An 11,878-nucleotide genomic window follows, 5' to 3' on the forward strand; every position below is an offset into this window, starting at 1 on the left:
TCTTGGTGTTCATTCGACTCGGCATGAGCAAAGCATTCAGAGAAAAAAATATTTGGATCATGGTGACATTTTAAATTGTCTCCTATAAGTGTGCCAATTTTCAAAACCTTCCTGCAAGCGGTTCTATGGGCTGCAATAGACTCAAACGCGAAGAAAAGGAAGAAGAAACCCTTCAGCACAATGGAAACCACAAAACAACAACAGAACACAAACTCCTCAAAAGAAGAAATAACATTTGAACATTAAACACAAACAGGTCTTTACCTTTACTCACAAATGCAAAATATAACACTTAATTCACAGCAATTTCATTGAAACAACTCTTTCAATTTAACTTAAGTAAATGCATGTATTTGTTAACATGGACAAGAGATGATTCAGTAAAACAGTGAATTTTGTATTTATTTATTTATTGACTGTACCTTGTGTAGAAGTTACTGGGGTAGTTGTAGTTGATTTTGTGATGTGAAATGGAGTCACTGCTGCTGTTGTTTTATCTTGAGCTGTAAAATATGAATGTTAGTTCATATGCATCATACTGTAGAATATGACAGTTTTGCTGTCAAGTTTTTTTTATATATATTATTTACAGCAGTCGTTTTTGTACAGTTAAAATTGATTGTGTTTCTCAATTGTCAGACTCAACTAAGCTTTTGATCATCCATTCATCTGCTTCAATTATACTAATAGTCCTTATTGTTACTGACACTATGAGGACTTAAAATGATTAAAGCAATGTTTTCTTTACCTGGTTTCTTGACAGTATATGTGACCGAGGACTTGAGATGACTTCTGTGAGCAACATTGCATCTCCACTCTCTGTTGTCATGTTCATTCAGGAGTGTTGTAGTCAGAGTGATGATACAGTGTCCTGGAGCTGATATCTGATATCTGGAGTCTGATCTCATTAGTTTAACACCAGCCTGATTCACCCAGAACAGCTCAATCCCCTCAGAACGGATCCAATCATCACAAGAGTATATGAATACAACTGACAGGAGAGAGTCACAGAGCTGCCTGGACTGATCTCAGTCTGTGAGGATGATGATGAAGAGACTGAAACACAAATCACATACTTTTCAATCTTTATAGGAAATTAAATGGAGAATTTGCACTTTTTAAATTGATCACATAATCATAAAATTACCGTGAAGAACTTGCAGATCAACACGTGTCTCAGTTCCTTGTTGTTGTCCATTCACATATTGTCTGCAGTTGTAAAGTCCATAATCTTCTTTTGTGATGTTCTTGATGTTCAGAGAGCAGTCAGACCCCAGACTCAGTCTCTCATGTCTCTCTGTGTTTTTCTTCTTTATCCCTAAACCAATCAGTTCAACTGCTGCTGAATGTCCATTATTATAGTTCCATGTAGTTGATTTGCAGTCAGGAAGAGCATTATTACAGGGCAGATGGACATTTTCACCAGAACTGATGAACACATGAGACTCCTCCACTCGACTGGTACCTGAAACACAAGAACATTTGAGTGACCATTATGTTATGTTTTAATAAAGGAAAACAAATCAAAACTAAAATATCAGCATAAAAATCACAAGATTAAAAACAGAATAAACGTTTTATTTTTTCTCTTTCATAAAGCTGTGGTATTAACAAACACACCCTTAATATGAAAATAATTCAGCATCAGATCAGTTTCAGTATTGACCTAAGTTTGGAACAAAAGTAAACTGATGCAAAAAACGATTGATTCCATGTCAGACAGGTGGGGAGTTATATATATTTGAGTATGAAAATAAATGTCACAATTAGAAGAATAGCAGCAATAACAAGAATCACATTATTAATGACTGTTAATTCCATTAATGTAATTTTGATTAAAAGGAGTAAATATTAATTCCTGATTCCAAGCTGCCAATAATTAAATATTTTGTCAATCAAAGTCTAATCAAACATACATTTGAAAAATAGAAATCTGAAAAAGTAAGGACACCCTATTGAATACCATTTTCTGTATCAGAACATCATTTAAAAAAAGTATCTGGCAGGTCTTGAAATTTGGAAAATAAATCCTCAGATAAACATCACCACATGGCATATCACATGTAATTATTTATTTAAGAAAAATACAGCCAAGATAGAAAAAAGGCCATGTGTGACAAAGTTAGGACACCCTATGAGTCAATTACCTGTTGATCCACTTTTATCTGGTGTGCATGGGATCATTGTCCTATTGCATGACCCAATTTTGGCCCAACTTGACCAAGCTGTCGGACAGATGCCCTCACATTTGACTCTAGAATACTTTGATATACAGAGGAGTTCATGGCTGACTCAGTAACTGTGATGTGCCCAGGTCCTGTGGCTACAAAACAAGCCCAAAATGATCAGCCCTCCTCCAGCATGCTTGTCTTTTGGTATAAGGTGTTTGTGCTGATATGCAAAGGACATTATACTAGAAGACTTGTTTTGTTTAGATGCACCTTTGCAGACCTAAACTGTGCTTCCATGTTATGATTAATATTATTATTATTATTATTTTTTATTTTTTTCTTAGATAGAAGAGGCTTTCTTTTTGCCAAGTCTTCTAAACATGCCATTTTTGTCCCATATTTTCCTAATGGTATTGTCATGAACTGTATCATCATTTAACATGTTAACTGAGGCCTGTAGAGTCTGAGGTGTAGTTCTTGTGTTGTCTGCCATTTCTATGAGCATTACACGCTCTGATCTTGGGGTGAAGTTTCTAGGACGTCCACTCCTGGAAGGAGAGGTGTCTGTTTTAACTGTCTTCCACTTGTGAATAAATTTCAGATTGCTTGGAAATGGCTGCATTACTCTTCTCAGATTGATGGCAGTAACGATTGCCCACATAGCAATTGACGTCTGGCCCAGCTCTGGGCCAAGCAAGCAGTTAAACACGGCCCGAATGCCGCAAAGAATTACGGCCCGTGTGCGGCCCAAATCTGGACTACAGACATGAGGCACACGTGAGCCATAACTGGCCCAAATCTCAGCCAAATAGTAACTTATAACCAGCTCTAAACTGGGCCAGAACATGTTTTAATAGTGCTACCCAATCTCAGCCTTTAGTCAACCACATAGAGACCACAGTGATAGCAATTAACCATTGAATCAATGTCAGAAATGGTTGATTTATGAATCTTTTGTATCCGCTATTTATGTTGAAAATTTATCAAACCACCATTGTTGTGATCAGTATTTGCTGTAGTTAGACTCTTGACTCTAATGTTAGATTTTCATTGTCTTTTGTAACAATGTGCTAAAATACATTGGTTAAGACAATGAAAGCTAAAATCTGCTGGGAGCAGATGATGATAGTAATTGCAATCTTAGTGAGCTTGCTTAAATATTTGTTCACAAGAGTGTTTGAATTTATATGTCGTTGTTTTTTTTTGAGACAAATTTTAGCAGGGGTCCAGATATCGTACTTCTATAAATTAACCGGGAAAAAACACATCAAGAATCAGCGTATGCAACTCAACAATGGTGACATTCGGCAAAACAAATTTTTATGCAGAAATGCATGCTGGGTATTAACATAGTACAAAACTCATTCATGATTCCTAGCATGCATTGCAGTTGATCTGTTTATCTGAATTAGCTTGATGATTGTCACCATTGATGTGGTTTGCATGACAAGTGTTGATGTCTAAATCTTACTTAACATTACCACAGAATTTTTGCATTTGTGATAAAGAACACTTACATCAGTAATGAAAGACCATCAATTTTATTCAGTATTATTTATCAGCTTTAGTTTCTTTAACTTAATTGACACCATCACAAATAGTAATCTGCTCCAACTGCATTTTTTTTAACTTTTTTTTTGGCCTCAGTGTTTATACTGAAACACTATTGTAGATCCAAAAGACAGTTAACTTAACAAAAAGTAAGAGTCAAGAGCCCAACTAAAGCTATTACTGATCACAATAATGGTGATTTGTTGAAATTTTAACATTCTTTTTAGCATTAATAGCAGGTGATATTAATTCAATGTCATTAACATTGACAAATCAACCATTTCTGACATTGATTCAATGGTTGCTTGATATCAGGGTGGTCTATCTGGTTGACTGAAGGCTGAGATTGGGTAGCACTATTAAAACACGTTCTGGCCCTGTTCAGGGCTGGTTATAAGTTACCATTTGGCTGAGATTTGGGCCAGTTATGGCTCATGTGTGGCTCATGGCTGTATTGCAGATTTGGGCCGCACAAGGGCCGTAATTCTTTGTGGCATTTGGGCCGAGTGTAACTGCTTTGCTTGGCCCAGAGCTGGGCCAGATGTCAATTGCTATGTGGGCGCTTATATGTCTAATTTTAAGAACACATTACTCATGTCTCAGCTCGTGAACAAAAGCATTATTAATTTGCATGTTTGCCTACCAACCCAAACTTTAAAAAGGCACATTTACTAATGGTGCATTCACACAGTACACTTTGTCTGCGTCAGGCAACGCTCCCAACGCATCTAGTTTGACGCATGTACGTTGAAGCTGGCAACGCTTGCTTTTTGGTGCGTTCACACCGCACACGTCAGGCAACGCTCCCAACGCATCTAGTTTTTTGCACACTTCCCCTGAATAAACCATAGCAAACTATTGGGACTGGACATTTTGGAATCCTCTCATGACCATGTTTCGCTAGCTACCGAAATGGGAAATAATTACGTTGAGAAAAGATTTGATACATCCCGATCTCTTCAGCGATCTTCATCCAAGCAAGTTCCTTTACATTCCTGTCTTTATACAACAACGAGGATGGATCATAAAATTCTCTGCGATTGCAGACGGCTACAATGAGCTTGTAGCCGTCTGCAGTCGCAGAAAATTGTATGTTGTTGTTTTTTCTGCTCCCGCTTCATTCAAGATACGTGTGGTGACGTCGCTACAGTGAGACGCTCTGATTGGTTGACGCACTGCATCAAGTGTGTTAAGTCCATCAAAAATTCAGCTAGCTGAACTTCTGCGTTGCTTGCATTTGCTGCGTTGACGCTTGAAACGCAGGTAACGCTTGAAAAGTTGACGGATCCAACGCACCACAGAGCCTCTGACGGACCTCTTACGGACTCAACCATAGACTTAACATGTAATCTTGCCTCAACTGACGCTTGACGTTTGGGGCGGTGTGAACGCAGCATAAGAAGTACTTCTTGTTCTGAGAACATCGGTCTGTGTCTGCACTGTAAAACTTTGCTGTAAATTTACAGGCAAATTTTACAGTATTGTGCTGTATTTTTATTAACCAGTATGAGACTGTATATTTAACAGAAAGGCTGTTTTCTGTTTTCAGCACGCAAAATTCGTTAAACAGTATCAGGCTGTAAAAGTTGCATTATGGGATTGCAGCAGGGAAAACGTGCTGTTAACAAGCTGCGTCACTGAAGAAACACAAGAAATACAACTGATTACAGCCACAGATGAAATCAACTGAAATAAAATAAGTAATTCAATCTCTCAAGATCTGAATGAACAACTCCACAAACAGCTTTACCATTCACTAACCAGACTGACTTCACTGAATGTCTACAGAAGCACTGATTGAAAATTAACAGAGGTTTAAAAGTTGATGTTTTATTGGTCAAAAAAATAAACATGACATTACCATATCTGTGGTCAAGGTTTGCTTTAGTGGGGTTCTTGAGACCCTTTTAGTAACTTAATATTAATTTGCTTCTAAGCAATTGCAATATTGTTTCATAATAAGCATTTGCGTATTGCTGAATAAAGTGCTTGAAGTAATCTTATTCATAACTGAGTTGTGTGAACATTATGATGTGGCTTTCCTAGCTTGTTTATGGACAGACATTCAATGATTCCTGAACTGTTAAAAGAGATCCTATTAAACAAATTTCACCTTGTTGTGTCATTGTAGAAAATAAAAAGCTCCACTAACTCAGACTTTTAGTTATGAACACTTATCACACCATCCTCAACAGTGGTGACAATAATTATTCATTCTGCAGTGCATGATGGGAGTTTTTGCTGTTATCACCCAGCATGCATTGCAACATGAAGTATTTTGTCAATTGTTACCACTGATGTGATTCATATGCTGGTTCTTGATGTCTGTGTGTGTCCAAAGAACATGAGAGTTTTATTAAGCTTTATATGAATTATAAATTGTGCAGCAAAATTATTTTTTGCTCACTGCAGTTCATTAGGATTAGTTACACACAATCTAAAAAGATATACAGAATAACAATTATTTCTAATGTTAACAGAACAATTCTCTATAACTGTCTCAACATGAAAGGTCAGTTCCAATATGCTTAATGTGAAGAGTTGAACATTGTCTTTTCAATACTACATGCATTTGTTAAAGACAAAGATCTAGCACATGTAGTCAATAGTCAGGAGCTAAACTAAAGCAAACGTTGATCTCCATGATGGTGGCATCATTTTAATGAATAAAACATTATTTCTGTCACACGTCTATCGGAGCTCTTATTGAAAAATAAAGTTGGTCTGGTTATTAATGATTTATTGTTTAATCAGATCTTAAGAGATTTAATTAATTATTTTATTTCAATTGATTTCAAATCTGTAGTAGTTCTTGTGTTTCTTCAGTGCCGCAGCTTGTTAAGAGCAGGTGTTCAACATTAATGCTCAATCATCATTTAATTGATGACATCATTATCTAATAAACTTGAACTCTGATTCAGTGTTACTTTAACTATTTAGGGAGGGACCAAATGTTCTCTGAATAGAGTTGATTTTACTCTGGGGATTTTACTGTGTGGTCTTTGCTCATGAAAAATAAACATGTTACATTCTAAGACCTTTGTTTTCTATTACCATTTGAGACTAATGATATGGAAAAAATTTACAAATTTTCTTGTTTTAGGAAAAAATATATTCTGTGTAGAAATACAATTTAATGCAATATAACACACCTTGTACAGATTGTAATATTGTAAAATTAAGTAGCATAACAGTATATTACTGTACTTAATAAAGTCATGCTGCCAGAATGAAAATTAAAATGGAAAAGTTTTACAGTACCTACTGTAAACAAAAATTAAATTACAGAATGATACTGGTGACTACAGTACAATACTGTAAATGTCGTTTACAGTGGTGGTTCTGTAAAAAAACAGAATGTGGCTGGCAACCCAGCTGCCAGTATTATACTGTAAATTTGCAGGGAAAGTTTTACAGTATTGTTGTAAAAAAAAAAAAAAAAAAAAAAAAAAACTGAATGTGGCTGGCAACCCAGCTGCCAGTATTATACTGTAAATTTGCAGGGAAAGTTTTACAGTATTGTTCTGTAAAAAAAATAAAAAATAACAGAATGTGGCTGGCAACCCAGCTGCCAGTATTATACTGTAAATTTACAGGGAAAAGTTTTACAGTGTGAGTTGATGATAGGTATGATAAAATGCACGAAAATAACAGCTTCATAGCAACAGCTTACAGTCTCAAAAGGTCAGGGTAAAACTGTTAGGGCAATGAATACATATTCTCAAAAAGAATAATAATGATATAAATATAATAATTCATAAGACATCCATAATACAGTTATTAATGCATAATCTTAGATATGAATATGCAAATTATTGTTAACTTCATAAAGTCTACACATCATAAACTGGTCATTTCTAAATTAACTCCTTCTCAGAGTAATCCCACAAAATGTCTTGTAGAGAAAGTACAGCTGTGTTTACCTGTGAGAAGTGAAGAGAGAAAGATCAGTCCCAGCAGACACAGATGACACTTATCAGCCATTTTCTCTTTCTGTCAGTCTTCCTCTTCATTGTATGCTCACAACTCTGTCTTTAAATACTAGCAGCTCTTCCTGTGTTTAACTTCCTCTGATCTGATTGGCTGAGAGTTTATTTCTGACACGAGCTGCATTTGACTGACACTATATCACTGCATGATGGACAAGTGTTGAATCAGCTTCATATTCTGACTGATCTTCACACTGTTACCAGCTATATTTGCTCCGAATCTCACAAGACTCACAAGTTTTCAAAGATGCATTGACACAAAATCGATTGGAATCATAACCGTTATAATGGAATAATTTAGTCAAACTCTGTCTTTATGACGTTTTAAGATGATCTTTTGCATTTACTTTATAGTCAAGGCTTCTTATAATGCTGAAATTGTTTATTTTTCATACTACACGTTAGTTTTAATTATAGCAGTTGTAGTGTTTCAGAGCTGTGATCTCACTGTTGAGTTTAACCACAAAAAACAAACAAACAAACAAAAACTGCTAGAGTGTGAACAGAAGCACATGGTGATGTCACAGTGGGTGACAGCTTGAATGCTGTTAAAAACACTAGATATTTTAAATAGGAAAGAGCTGTTGTATGATTGACTAAATAGACAAAACTGGATCCAGTCAGCCAAAAGTGCATTTGAAGTTGCTGTTTAGTCATGAATGTTGAGTTCAAATCACACCTTCAGTCAAATCCAACATCTAATATGATCAGACTTTAGTTACACAAATGAGTTCTCCTTACAAACAGATTCAACCTGGGTTTTATATTTATATAGGGCAAATATCCTTGAAAGCTGCATGCAAATATCCATAATATCATTGGAAGACTATAAATTTGCATCAAGTAAGATGAACCAAAAAAACTATTCCTACATACAAGAGCGTTTAAATTACATTATTTTCTAATAATACAACTGTTCATCATCAGTTATTATTTAAGCAGAACTGAAGAGTGTGAAATGACATTTCCTCTTCTCTTACTCTCAGTGAGCTGCTGTGTGTCATTAAACTCTCCCCAGTTAACAGAGACATAAGTTCAGTCTTTTTACAGGATTTTAAAAACTGAATTTAATCCATGTTTAAAGTGACATGATCTGTAGACAAGTATGGTGTCACTTACTCAGAATTTGTGCTCTGCATTTATCGCATCCAAACACACACACACACACACACACACACACACACACACACACACACACACACAGACAGACACACACACAGACACAGACACACAGACACACACACACACACACACACACACACACACACACACACACACACACACACACACACAGACACAGACACAGACACACACACACACACACACACACACACACACACACACACACACACACACAGAGAACACACAGCAGTTGTGGTTTGGGTGTCTTGCTCAAGGGTCTCATGTCAGTCGTGGTATTGAGGGTGGAAGAATGCACCACAGTTCCTGCCACTACAGAGACCAAACCCACAAACTTTGGGTTACAAGTCCAGCTCTCTAACCATTAGGCCACTCTCTCAATGCCAGTTCTCACAACCCACTGCTCTGCATATTTCGTATGTATCTCTTATCACGTACAATGTTTGTTCTATTCAAGCATAAGTGCCATAAGAAGACATCCCAGGATTTACGCCAAATGGCTTAATTAGTTCCACCTTCCGAAAAACCAAATATATTGTGATTGGTTAGCAGTCCCACTGCGTTGCAATTGGTGAACAGCTTCAGTACTGCCACGCCCCTTTCCAAAGCAGCAAGTTAGATTACAGTGATTCTTACGTTTTAAATATGGATATTTTTCTTACAAAAAAAAAAACATCGGATCGCTAAAGGAGGCTTTTACTGACCCCCCGGAGCCAAGTGAGACACATTTTATTATGGATCGACTGATTTTGTTCCGATGGAGAAAAACGCCAGTCTATGCTGATCAATCTGCCCTTGTAAAATTGGGAGAGCCAGGATTATTTAACTATAACTCAGATTGTATTCGTCTGAAAGCAGGAAGTCAAATATACCTAGGATGCATGAAGGGTGAGTAAATAATACACTACAGTATTGTTGGTCCTACCGTCAGCCTTTGAGATCACCGATACATGATATTATCATTGTGCTAATGTATTTAATTATTTACATGCCCGAAACCATAAGGCTAGTGAAGCTATCTACACTGTATGATGAATAAATCTCTTAGCACACACTGCCTGTCTACGGTGCCTTGCCTTGATCGTCAATCTAGTCAATGTTCATGTTTACGTCAGCAGCGGCTCTGTGTGTTTCGTACCTCTATACCGCATACAGTGATAGCACTGCTCCAGCATGGATTCCGGAGCAGTTTAGTTAAAGCTCGAGTTTATACGAGCCGAACTGTGGCTCGCTGAAGTATCCCAGAAGCGACTGTCCATAATACATGGCTAAAGTTAGGCGAATCCGCCACCCGCTAATGATTTAAATTTCCGTAGGCGGGATTTACGTTGTGACATAATAGCATCTGGAAAACAAACGCTGTAGTCTAAACAAACAGTTCTTGTAGTTTTTAAAAAGGGACTTTTTAAAAATTAAATAACACCCTTTGGAGAGGACTTCGAGATTTGTAACTTTGTAGATGTGTTTTATGCCCAAACATACACACCACACACTGGCTAAAGTTCAAAAAGTGAAAAAGCATAATAGGACCCCTTCAAAGGTCATTAAAGCGTGCAAGACATGAATTTAAATAATATTTATTTACAGATGTATTCATGTCACACTTCTCTAGTAAGATGCGGTGGTGTAGTGCAAATTTGTGAATGAATGTTCCGAAGTGAAGTAAACTTCAATGGATTTCCCGTGCTCAGGGAGCAGGGAACAATGAACACTGTGTAGGGAACATGTCAATCGGAACACAGTTCATGCACAGAGCTCTATTCTAATGATCAGGTTTTCAGAATCAGGTGTGTTAACTAAGAGAGACATGAAAAATATGCAGAGCGCTGGGGCACGAGGACTGAAATTGAGAGCCGCTGCCCTACTTCAACCAACAACAACATTTATTTGAATGCAATTTCGATTAAATTTCTATCAAATGAAATGATAGTATGTGAGAACCCCTCGTGTTGTGTTTGGGTCATTTTGAATGATTGTGTTTGTGTTGTGTTTGGAACATTGATTTTGTACACAGAGTTTACTAAAAAGAAAGGTTTTGAACAGCTCACTTTCACTGTTTGAGTTTCCATCGCGGCCGTCTTGCCAGTCAAGAAGTGTCGATCTCCGAAGGCAAATTTTAATTACCATTAGGTAAAAAACATTGAATAATACTTTATGTATGAGACTACCTCTTGAAGCTCATCAAGAGAATGCCAAAAGCTTGCAAAGCAGCACTCAAAGCAAAAGGTGGCTACTTTGAAGAACCTAGAATATGACTTATTTTCTGTTGTTTCACTTTTTTGTTATGTATATCATTCCACGTGTTAATTCATAGTTTTGATGCCTTCAGTGTGAATCTACAATTTTCATAGTCATGAAAATAAAGAATACTCTTTGAATGAGAAGGTGTGTCCAAACTTTTGGTCTGTACTGTACACGTGTGTGCATGTATGAGTACAAATATTGTATCAGTGTTTCGTCCAAACGGAGCCACTGTTGGGAGTCTGAAACCGCTATCTAAAAAAAAAAAAAAACTGGGTACCAGAGTGGAAAATCTGAAAATGACACTTTTGCATTTTAGTGTGTACAGCCAATCCGCATATTTTGTGAAACAATGAAGTCTCAACTCTAGTCAGACAGTGCTACATCATGTAAAAACATGAAGAGCAAGAGCACCAGTCCCCATCATGTGTACCTTCTACAGAGGCTCCATCGAGAGCATCCTATAGAGCTATCAAGAGCTATATATCCTAGAGCCATCAAGGTTGCTAATGAGGCCCAAAAACTCTGTGCTATAGGTGGCTTATGGCTACATAAATTTGTGTCGAACAGCGAAACTGTGTTGGAAAGTATTTCTGCATCAGAAAGAAGCCCTGACTTGAAAAATCTTGATCTTGCATTTGATGAATAGCCTCTAGAACGAACACTTGGCATGCAATGGGAAAGAGAATCTGACCGCTTCAAGTTCAAGGTTCAGCTGAAAGATCAACCTGCCTCTCGGCGTGGCATATTGTGTATTGTTGCTTCCGTTTATGATCCCTTGGGACT

General features: G+C 37.0%; 1 pseudogene; it reads right to left on the bottom strand.

Moving 5' to 3' along the window:
* Positions 1–748: 748 nt before the first annotated feature.
* Positions 749–7,706, bottom strand: LOC141317163 (uncharacterized; annotated as a pseudogene).
* Between the last annotated feature and the right edge of the window lie 4,172 nt (positions 7,707–11,878).

Source organism: Garra rufa, unplaced genomic scaffold, assembly GCF_049309525.1.
Source record: "Garra rufa unplaced genomic scaffold, GarRuf1.0 hap1_unplaced_422, whole genome shotgun sequence".
Lineage (NCBI taxonomy): Eukaryota > Metazoa > Chordata > Actinopteri > Cypriniformes > Cyprinidae > Garra > Garra rufa.